Below are 12303 nucleotides of genomic sequence, written 5' to 3'. Positions count from 1 at the left end.
ATTATTTGGAATAAACCATGGGCCAAAGAAGAAACCATAGTGAGAATTAGAAAATATTTTAATTAAAGAATAACAAAATACTATATGTTAATACTTGTAGGATAAAACTAAAGCAATATTTATGGAGGATGTAGAACCTTAAATGTCTATGTTAGGAAATAAACAACAAAATCTGAAGATCAATGAGTCAGGCAACTACTTCAGAAAGTTAGAAAATGAACAGTTAAAAAATAAAAACTTAGGACCCATGGACAAAGCCAAATTGGGGATGGATTGAGGGTGGGAGATGGGAGTGGGTGGGGCAGGGGAAAGTGGTGACGGGAAAATGGAGACAAATATATTTGAACAATAAAAAAATAAATAAAAGCAAACTGTATCACCAAAAATAAATAAATAAAAACTTGCACTTCCACCATTATGGAACAACTGGTACCAGGTTAGCTCTTCTACCAAGACACGCGCGCACGCACACACAGAGTCTGTCCAGAAAGTATCCAGCCATGTACCATGAAAAACAGAGACACTTCTTGAAGGAGATACAAGATACAAGAAACATTGTACATAGGACAATAATGCCTCAATCCTCTTCAGAGTAAGCACCTTGGGACCTCACCCAGTTCTCCCAGCATTAGGACCTACTTGAGGAAATCTGGTTCACTGGCAGGGGTTTGAATCAAGTTATTAGGATATGCAACACAATGTTCCTTATGCTCTGGTAGCAGAAGCCCTGGAACAAATTTGCCAAGACATGTTTCATGTCAAGGACCTGTGTCAAAATCTCAGACACAATAGTGTTTGGAATCCCCAGAGCAGCTTCTTGTTCTTGCCCTGCCAGTCACCAGTCTTTGTTGATTGCAGCCCATACGCGTTCAACATTCTCAGGTGTTCCGCTTGTGGCACGCCTTCCAGAATGTGGGTCACTTTCAACAGACTCTCGACCATCTTTGAAGCATTTGGGCCACACTTTCATTTGTGCTATACTCATTGCAAAGTCCCTGAAAACCTTCTGAAGAGTTTCCACACAGGAATGTCAAGCTTAACACAAAATCTGATGCAGATTCATTGCTCTACTCACTCAGTCATTTCGAATGCAATGGCCACAGAGTACACATGCTCACTCAACAGCGTCTTCCACCCCCACTGACTATACAGTGAAGTCATCATTGTTTGTGCATGTGCATTCCAGTGCATGCTCCTCGGCTGCCAGGTTACGTCGATGTCCTACAAACCGTTCTGGTTATAGTAACAATGGCTGGACTTTTTCCAGACAGACTACATATATGTAACTGGACCAAATACATGAAACAACTGTTTTCAGATATTAGGTAAACTGGCAAGACAGGAAGGTGGTCCCTGTGAGAAGGGAAACAAAGGAGGCCAACTCTGCAGTTGCCCTGGCTCTCTACCTGCAGGCATTTACTGAGCCACACAGCACAGAGAGGAAGCAGGAACCCAGGTATTGCATAGGCAGTCTTAGCAAATGGAGAAAATAGAATGTCAAGATGATTGTAATTTGTGAGGCAGTTTACACAGGGTGTACCGTGGAAAAACCCAGTCAAGTCACACCTTAGTAACAGGATTAAACTAGCCCAAAGCATAGGCATAAAAGCAAGTCTTGAAATCATGAAGGTGACCCAAAAACGCTGCCTGCTCCAATATATTCTGAAAGTAGGTTGCTCCTTCCTTGGTCTAGCACCCGCAGGGTTGATTTCCACACATATTCATTAGATTTTGCCAACAAAAATGAGCAAAACCATTATTTGCATCTCGGATTTGGCTTTATAATTGCCTTCTGCCTACTCTGGAATCAGATGATAAATTGGTATCTCTAGACTCCAGGGTGGATGTCTTTCCGTTTATACCAGTTCTGAGCCTGTTTCTCAGATCCATTCCTCTCCTTCCCCTCCTCTGCTCCATATCACAGGTAAGCCGATAGCTGCAAGTTATATTCTGTGCCTTCTGTGTGAGGTTGGAGGTCAGGAGAAAGGGAGAACCCAGTATAGGCTTTCCCCTCCTTCTCTGCTTTGGCAGCAGCTTCAACAGCAGCTGCGACTCTTCCATGGTTCCAAGTCCTGCAAAGTGAGCCTGCCATAGTCTGGCTCCCACTGGCTGACTCTGGGCCTTGGGCTACAGTAACTACCTCTTCCTTTTGTTCCTGCCTCTGCAAGAAATGCAAGATTCTTCTGTCATAGCCTTAAAAGGTCCTTAGCTTTTATGTGGACATGAGCCAAGTCATTAGGATACGAGCTTGAAGTTTCTCTGGCCCTTATACTGTTCTGTCACATGGCCACTCAGCCTCTTAGAGCTTTGCTTTCAATGGGCACTTCATCCCAGGTGATGAGAAGCTGGCATTTAATTGTGTCCGGCAGGGTTTAATTGTATGCAACAGAAACTGGGCAGACAAGGAACTTCTAAAGAGGATTTTAGGTAGCTCATAGGCTCTCCAAAGGGGCTGGAGAACCGGAACAGAGGCAGGAACAACACCCCAAATCATGCTGCAGAACTGGTCCCTTTAGGGACACCAGTTCTGCTGCTGCTGGGCCCAGCTGGCACTGCCAGTCCCGCGGAAATTAGATGCTGGCGCTGCTGTCCCCACTACCTCGTTACCAATCGTGGGCACTGCTTGGTCCCTACTTTTTAATGGCACTGTCTTATAATTTAAAGTCAGAGCTATGTGATTGGTAAATACTAGTCCATGGGCTTTTTTCATCCTCTCTAGGGAGACGCAGACTCTACCTCCTTATTGGTGGGTGAATTCTCTACCCTATAAGGAAACATACAAAACGGCTCCGATGCTGGACAGACAAAGAGATGATACATACCCACAGCCTTGTATGAAACTTGAGCGCTGGATGTGTGCCTGGACTCTGTGGTCAGGGGGGAATGCTTCTTATGCACTAGGGGTGTTTTTTTTTTCATGTTAAGGAACCTCTAGACTTGTTTTCAGCCCTTCATACCTCCTCAGGGAAGAAGTAGGACTTACATTATTTATGATTTAGGAGAGAACATGGGATATGGAAGTCTGTGCCTGCCTCTTTCTTTCCCTTCGGGAGTACACATTTTAATCTGCTTCATGCACCAAGTTTTTTAAGGACAGACCTCACATGGGGAGATCTGCATTCTCCCTGCACTGTCTACAACTGGGTGCACAAAACCAATTTAGGGTTCACCTTAGAGCCCACCTGCAGCTCTAAGTCAAGTTCTCTAAGCCATAGAAGGGGGGAACCAAAAAATACTGGAATTGTCTTCTGGAGGGCGGGCCACTTATAGTACAGGCTTCCCAGACTCAGTGAGTGTTCTAGGAACCCATCTGTGTCAGTGTTCCAGCTGGTGATGTTGTGAGAGGCTGCGTTCAACTCCAGTGAGTTTTTCTTTAAGACTCTTTGAACACGTTTGCCCATATCCTGATGGCTGATTTACAAGCACACCTGCCCACACTGCACTGAGTGCTCAGCAGTTTTTGACCAAAAACGACATGACTACCTTTTTGTTTCCCCAATGAAAAAAAGTCCTCAAAGGGAAGCATTTTGCCAATGTGGGAGAGGTATAACAAAAAAAAAAAAAAAACAAAAACAAAAACAGCAGGAGCTCTAAAAGGCATCAAAATTAACCAGTTCAAAAACCTTTCTGAGCAGTGGAAAAAAGTCTCAATAGGTGTATGGCATCCATTGGAGAGTACTTTGAAGGTTTAAACTGAAGTTTAAACATGTAAGAATAAATATACAATTTTTTATAAATAAATTCCTGGGGTTTGTTTTGAGGTCCCCCGTGTGTAAATTTTATAATAATAAAGATGAGAGTTTATCCTTTGGCATATTTATCAATTGATTCATAAGTCAGGGTGAAAAAGGAGCCTCCTTGACCCTCGAACATTTATTGCTGTTACACAGCTAAATGCGACTTAGCCTCTCTCCTTGGAGGGCTCTGGGTCTCCTGGGAGAGGGACATGTAACTGACATGGCTCCGGGGTCCATGTTCAGCTGTGTCTTTGCCTAGGACGGAATCCAGAGCATCTAGGTAAAGAATCCAAAACTATAGACCTTCCCCTGGTGGTGATTGCCAATCTGGCTTTTATTTAAAAGTGAAAAGAGTTGGCTTCGCGGTCAAATAGAAAGGAAGAAAATACTAGAATGGGATGCTTCGGTTTCCTTTTCTTTTGGTAACCAGGAGATTACCTCGCTTTACCTGAATTCCCCAAGTTGGAGGTGGGTGCCAGGGGAAACTCTGGGATTCCTCTCGCCTCCGCCCGCCCTGTCTCTTTCCTTTTCCCAGTCCTTCCGGGACCTCAGAGACTTGCAGATGGCCTGAGCTAGAAAGGCCCTTGACTTCATCGCGTCCAACCCCTTCCCTTTCAGACGGGGAAACTGAGACCCAGTGAGAAGAAAGGGTTTTTCCAGGGCCAAGCAGAGGGCAGATGGCAAAGCTGGGATCAGAGATGGGGGGTCATGGTCAGGCCGGGTGGGGGTGGAGTGTCGGTGGCAACGAGCAGCCTCCACTTCCGACCGTAGGAAGTAAAGAGAAGCTCCTGGAGCCCGGAAGAGCGCCGCCGCCGCCCCCCCCCCCCAAAGCCGTCAGCCTCCTGGCCCACTGCAGCCCACACTCGAAGACGGACGTCTCTCCATGCGCCCCGCCCCCTGGCGCGGTGATGAGAGGAGTCTAGGGAAGGAGGCCGAAGTCAGGTCGGTTCTCAGGCGGTGCAGTCCGGACTGCCCAGGCAGCTGCTCTGGGATGAAAAACACTGAGGCGCCAGCTTTGCAAAGAAATAAAAGAATAAGTGAAATAAAATAGATGCCTTCGCTTTGGTCGGGAGCCACTTTCTGGAGGGGCTCTCTTCTTTCTCCCTCTCTTTACCGATCTCTCCTGCCTCTACACTCCCAGATCCCTTCTCCCCACATAATCTATTGACCTCCTGCATCCACCACCTCCTTCTCCTCCCCAAACCCAGTGATCACCTTCTCTGTCATTTCTTAATTGGTCAGCAAATAATGACCTTTAATCAAACAAAGTATCTGTGATTTCATTGCATAACAGTATTCGGGTAACATCACTAGAATGCCCAATAAAAAGCAGAAGCATTTGACCCATAGCTCCACTACCCACAAAAGCAGTGCCTCTGATTGCCTAAGTTTGCTTCCCGTCCCAACTTTAATCATTGTTCATGTAACTCCCGTTTCTTGCATCTTTGTATCTACCAGGCATCCTGAGAAGCACTTTAAACAATATAAGCCCAGAAATATTTTATTTCCCAGAATCCCTTTTTGCAGCTACCCAGAACTCTTTCTAATAATAAAAATAACTAACATTTGTTGAGAACGTATTATGCGCCAGACATAGTCTCTCTTTTCACTCTAATGACCCAGTTCCTGTGTGTGCCCCCCACCACCCACCCACACATATTCTCCAGATGAAGAACTGTGGCCCAAGGAAGTTTGGTGGCCTGTCCCAGGTCCCCAAGGTCATTAGTCTCTTTCTCTGTAAAAGGTGAGAATGTCCCTGCTATTACTTCCCCATGTGGGTTTCCAGAGGACCATTGGGGTCTGACTGTGAGTTTCTTTGTTGTTAGTGCTTTTGCAGCTTTAGTGTTTCAGGTGTAATTCGCAGACAGCCCTGAGTAACTGGACACCCTCGTTTCCTGCTACATTGGACATCAGAGGGACAGCAAGAGGAGTCTATGCAAGGGCTACAGGATGAGGACATATTTTCACTGATACACAGAACAAATGGGAATCCAGTGGGGCGGCCCAGCAGAGCTTTCTGAGTCAAGCTCCCCGTGGCCCCGCAGCGGCAGCAGCGCCCTAAGGAAGTGAGAGAGTCCCAGCCAAGAGAAGCCTGGGCTTCTCTGTTGTCTTCACTGAGGTTCTTTTTGTGATGAGGTACAGAAACCAACTCAGGCTCTCCCGGGCACGATTTGTTGGGAGGACGTGCTCAGGGGATCTCCTGGAACACTCAGTCAGCTGGACCTCGGGCAGGGCTAAAGCCAGGGAGTGGAGCAATCAGAGACCCACCAGTAGCTCCTCTCGCCCGCCTCTGCTTCAACTTTCTCCTCTGCCCTGAACAGCCACCTCTGCTTCTGCAATATGTTTACATGGCTGACTACAGCCCCCTCAGCACCAGGCCAGCTTTGGAGGATGCAGAAGATCCAACCGTCCCTGCTCCGGTCACATGTACCCCCTCCCACCACCCAGACATCTGCTCGAGGCCCCTCCTGCCCAGCTGGTTTTGATGCTCTATCTGTGCCCCCACCGGGGATCCGCTGCGGGAGCTCAGAGGGAAGGAGAGGCCAGCATCCTCCTTCCTTGGGGACGTCTCAGAAATCCCTCTCCATATGGTTCCCCGTCTGTGCGGCGACCTTGCTGGGACGCTCTGCTTGGGGCCAAATGAGTTTCTCCACAGTTCTGGGGAGAGACGTGAAATGCTCTCTTGCTCAGAGCAGCAGCTGTTATCGCCCTGAAAAGGGCTTGCAGGTTGGGTGATTAGGAGCCACTTGGTCTTGGTTTCTCAGTGTCCCCTTTCCTTTTGGCCTACAGATTTTATTATTTAGACTATCTTTTTTTTCTTCTAAACAATGCATACAAGGCCTGTTAGATATTCGCTCTATTTCCTCATTCGTGCAGCAGCTAATCTGAGCTGGGCCCAGGGTACAGAGCCCAAGGAGCCACAGCCCCTGCCCTTGGGAACCTCATGGTAGGTGGGGAGACAAATCCATGAAAAGAGGAGTGACCCAGGTGTCCTCGGGTTTCTCCCGCTAGCAGACCACATTTCTCAACACTATGCAGCAGTAATCTAAACCCTCAGTCTCCAAGACTTCAGGAAATCCTCTTACCAGTTTTCCTTTCCCAAGGATTTCTGAGAATTCTTACATGTTCTACCTATCTGTGGTTGTCCCTTGTCTCCTCTTTCTGCCCCATGGGACCCCAGGTCTGGACCTCAGCAGGGCCTGCCCTCCCCAGACTCCTCCATCCCACCCACCTTTATCTAACAAAGCCATGCTTCCAGGGAAGCCCAGGCTCCGTCTGTCTTCTGCTTTCTCTCCCTAGGTGATCTCATTAGTCTCGTGGCTTTCAGTTCCATCTGTTTGCCAATGACTTAACAAATCTGCTTCACCATCACTGACTTCTCCCCTGAGCGCTGGCTTATTATACCCAACTGCCTATTATATTCACGTGGACGCCAAATAGGCAATTGAAATTTAACCGAGCCAAAACAGACCCCTGGTTTTCCGCCTTGCTATGCCCGCCCCAACCTGCTCCCCTCCGAGTGTCTCTGTTTCAGAGGACATTTCAGTACACAGCACATTTTCCACTTAGTTGCTCCATCTCCACGTCTGAAAGGCATTCCTGATTCTTCTCTTCGCTCCCCCGCAGCGGCTAGCCCCAGTGCCGCGTCAGAACCTGTCCCGAATCTGCCCGCTTCTCTCGCTTCTCTCCGTCTCCCTCAGCGGGCTCCTCGAGCCTCTCCTCTGGCCTCATGATGGCACTGATATCCTGACTTGTCTCTTTGCTGGGCCCCCTGCAACCCACTTCCCACACAGCATCCAGAGTGAGCTTTTAAAAATATAAGCTAGATTATATCATTCTCCTGCTTACGCCTTTCAATGGCTTCCCATCACCTTTAGGAAAACACTCAATTGCTTGCTCTGACCTACAATGCCCTGCTTGAATTGAGTTGGTCCCTGCCTACCTCTCTGCCATCATTGACTACCATCCATAACTAACTCTCTCTCTCTCAGTCTCACATTCTCTCTTTCTTCTCCCAGACACACCTGGCCTTCTCTGCCCATCAGAAGGGCCGGGCTGACTTCCACCAAAAGGTCATTGCAATAGCTGTTCCCTTTGCCTTGTAAGCTCAACTGGCCTTTGCGGAGTAAGGCACACAGGCATGTTTTGAGAGGCTGTTTGTTTTGTAGATATGTGTTTATGTGTGTCTTTTTATTAATCATGAGTTAATGTGCTATAAACCTAATGGCTTTGCATATTGGTCACCACTTTAGGAGGCTCTTGCCTAAGACAAACAGTTCTCCTAGGACATTTAGAGATTCTGATCTCTCATCCTATTTTCTTAGAAGGTAATAGGACTTCAAACCTAAAACAAAACAACATACTTTGTAGTTTTTCCAACAATGGAACAAAAAGGACCAACATCAATATTACATCTAAAATATAGAACAACCATCACTCAGAACTATCAGAAATCCAGCTGAATGGAGGTCTGACAACTACGGAATTTAAGAAACCACATCCATCCAGACTGGTAGGAGGGGCGCAGACATGGAACAGTCTGGTCCAATACCCACGTGCAGTGGATAAAAATTAAGGAGGCATATCTCAGGAACAAGGAGTCCCAGCCCCACACCACCCCCACCAGCCCAGGGTTCCAGTGCCAGGAAGATAAATCTCTACAACTTCTGGCTACAAAAATCAGTGGGGATTGAGTCAATGGAAGAAACTGCTGGAGCCCCAAGCAGTTCCTCTTAAAGAACCCACACGCGGACTCACCTACTCAGATTCACTCAATCTGAGCTCCAGCACCAGGTAGCAGCTTGAAAGGCACCAGTGGCACACAGGAAAGAAGTGAAGTGTCTGACATCAGGGAGAGCAGAGGCCACCATCCCTTTTCAAAACTCTCCCCGCCTCCGAGAGCCAGCAAGCTGGTGCCATATCTGAGACTCCATCAACTTGCCTAACACTGTTTGACCCGCCTTAGAGATGCCCAGAGACTCCAACCCACCCAACTTATGGGCCCACCCAAGCTTCTTTTCCATATGAATGGCTGGGGTTGGCTCATGCTTCACAGCTTCCTAAATCCTCTCAAACAAGCAGTAGCTGGTCTTAGTGAGCCCCAGGCCTGGCACTAGCAGCATCCAGCCTAGATTCACAGCTTGGCTTCCCTTGGGAATCTCCAAGCCCAGTACAAGTAGCAGCCATCTCAGATTGCTTTATAACTCAGGCAGAGTGGACCCAGGCAAAACACAAGTGGGGACTGACCTTGGCCTGCACCACCTGGGAAAACCCCAGAGCCAATGCACCCAGTGGACATATACACCACATTGGAGCACCGTCACCCTGCCCCTGTAAGGGTGGCTGATCCTCCAAGGAGGGTGGAAGTTGGAGGTCAGTTGTCACAGCCAATTCTTGCAGCTCACTGGCCTGGTTAAAACCCTGCCATTGATCTGCCAACAGCAACAAAGGCTCAACTACAAGAGGAGGGTGTACTCAGTCCACACGAAGGATGCACCTCAAATACACAGCTTGGGTGATAGGGAGGCCGTGCCACCAGACCCTAAAGGACACCTACCACATTAGGCCACACTACCAAGACACGGAGTCAAAGCAGTTCCACCTAATACATAGAAACAAACACAGGGAGGCTGCCAAAATGAGGAGACAAAGAAACATGGCCCAGATGAAAGAATAGATCAAAACTCCAGCAAAAGAGCTAAATGAAATGGAGATAAGCAATCTATCATATACAGAGTTCAAAACACTGCTTATAAGGATGCTCAAGGAATTTAGTGAGGACCTCAGCAGCATAAAAAAAGATCCAGTCAGAAATGAAGGATACACTAATTGAAATAAAAAACAATTTACAGGGAAAAAGCAGCAGAGTGGATAAAGCTGAAAATCAAATCATTGATTTGGAACATAAGCAAGCAAATAACAATAATAATAATAATAATAAGCCAATCAGAATAAGAAGGAAAAAGAATCCAAAAGAAATGAACATAGTATAAGCAGCCTCTGGGACAACTTCAAAAGGTCCAACATTCACATTACAGGGGTGTCAGAAGAAGAGAAAGAGAAAGAAATTGGAAATCTATTTGAAAAAAAATAATGAAGGAAAACTTCCCTAATTTGGCGAAGGAAATAGACATGCAAGTCCAGGAAGCACAGAGAGTCCCAAACAAGATAGATGCAAAGAGACCCAGTCCAAGACACATCAGAATTAAAATGCCAAAGGTTAAAGATAAAAAGGGAATCTTAAAAGTATCAAGAGAAAAGCAGAGAGTTACATACAGGGGAGTTCCCACAAGACTGTCAGCTGGTCTCAAAAGAAACTTTGCAGGCTAGAAGCAATTGACAAGAAATATTCAGTCATGAAAAACAGGGACCTACAGCCTAGATTGCTCTATGCAGCAAAGATATCGTTTAGAATCATAGGACAGATAAAGAGCTTCCCTGAAAAAAAAAAAGAAAAAACTAAAGGAGTTCATCATCACCAAATCATTATTATATGAAATGTTAAAGGGACTTATTTAAGAAAAAGAAGATCAAAACTATGAACAATAAAATGGCAAAAAATACATATCTATCAAAAATTGAACCTAAACAAAAACAACTAAGCAAACAAAAAGAACAGAGACAGAATCATGGATAGAGAAAGCATTTTGATGGTCGCCAAATGGGACAGGGGTGTGGGAGAATGGGTGAGGAGGTGAGGGGATTAAATGCAAGTAGGTAGTTACAGAATAGCCATGGGGATGTGAAGTACAGTACGGGAAATGGAGCGGTCAAAGATCTTATATGCATGCCCCATGGATGTGAATAATGGTGAGGGGTTGCCTGAGGGAGTGGGGGGTGCTAGTTGGAGGGAGCAAAAGGGGAAAAATCAGGACAACTGTAATAGCATAATCAATAAAATATAATTTAAAAAAGAAAAATAAAATTTTTAAAAAACCATAATTGGGTAAGAGGAAATAGTAAAAGAAGGAGGAGGAAGAAGAAAATGAAAGAGAATTTAAGACCAAATCATTATGTCAGATTAAAGAGGATCATGTCAAAATAATAAACACTACATTACCAGAGCAAAAAACCGCACAAACCATGGCTTCTAAAAAGGTAAAGATAGAAAAATAAATAAAAATTAAAAAAATAAAGATAAATAGAAGTTGCTAGAAGCACAATGGAAGTTTTCATTTACTCACCTGACAAATGATCGCCTACTATGTGCAGTATTGTACTAAGTGGTAGGGAATAAGCAGTGAACACAACATACAAAATCTCTGAGCTGTGGAACTTCTTTCTTTCTTTTTTATTTTTTAGACTTTTTTATTTATTGATGTTTGAGGAGGGGAAAGAGAGAAGCATCGATTTGTTGTTCCACTTATTGATTCATTCGTTGGTTGATTCTTTGTATGTGCTCTGACTTTGTATGTGCCTTGACTGGAGTCAAACCGGCAACCTAATGAGAGAAAAAGACAATTTTAAGTAAATTTATAATGTGTATCATAATAATGAATTCTATGGACAAATAAAGGAGTCAATGAGGTTGGAGAGTACCAGGAATGGGGACGGAGTTGCAATTTTCAGTAATGTGGTCCAGGAAGACCTTTCTAATGAGGGGACATTTGAGCAGAAGCCCGAAGAACAGGAGAGAGAGCCATGCAGCCCCCTGGAGAAGAGCACTCAAGGCAGAAGGAAGGGCGAGTGCAAAGACCCTGAGGCGAGAGTGCACCTGGCCTGTTAGATGAAAAGCCCGGAGGCTCCAGGGTGCTTATTGGAACAAGCCGTGTGACCCGGGACCTGACTTAGTGTATCTATGAGTGCAGAGGTTCTTTCGTTCCTGATTTGCCAATACCTCCTCTGTGCCAGGAACCCTGCCCCCTGGTTTTTTGAGAAAATGGAGCCATGGGACAGGAATTGTTTGACTCCTCACCCCACCTCCTACCCACAAATATAACCCCTTCACTACTTACCCTTACTGCCTTCCTCTCATCTCAGAAGAGATGTTTCCCTTTCTGTTCAAGGTTTATCGCAAGAGCATCTTTGCCCTTGGTCCCCCACGCCCGTCTGTTCTGGGAGCTGTCTCTATCTAGCACAGGGTGCTCACTCCTTTTTCCCACATCTTCAAGCTCTTTCTCCTAAAATAGTTCTCTTTGCCTGTAAATATTTTTAAAAGTTCTACCAACTTAAAAAAAAAAAACACACCTCTCTTTTGTTCTAGATTTGGCTATTTCTGTCTCTTTTGTTGGCTTCTCCTCCAAGTTACTCAAAAGTGTTGTCCTACGCTTCTGGCTCCATATCCTCACTTCTAATCCTCAACCTGCTGCGCGGTGCTGCCGGTAGACGGGCGGGCCACCGCGGGAGAGCATGGCTCAGGTCGCCACTTGTCCCGAAGTCCAGGCAGCAACTGCCGCACTGCGGGGACGGAGCACAGCGCTCCCTGAATCTGAGGGAATCCGTCTGGGGCCAGCTGAGAAGGGAGCAGGGCTCTGAATTCCGCATGAGGGGAATAAACATGAATTGTCGCAAACACTTCTCTGTTTGCTGGGAGAGCAGACGTGGCACTTCCCTCTTAGTGGAGAAG

This window comes from Pteronotus mesoamericanus, unplaced genomic scaffold (genome assembly GCF_021234165.1).
Source record: "Pteronotus mesoamericanus isolate MK-2021 breed Mesoamerican mustached bat unplaced genomic scaffold, CSHL_Meso_final contig_221, whole genome shotgun sequence".
NCBI lineage: Eukaryota > Metazoa > Chordata > Mammalia > Chiroptera > Mormoopidae > Pteronotus > Pteronotus mesoamericanus.
The sequence above is the reverse complement of the archived record's forward strand: the minus strand, read 5'-3'. Positions refer to the sequence as shown.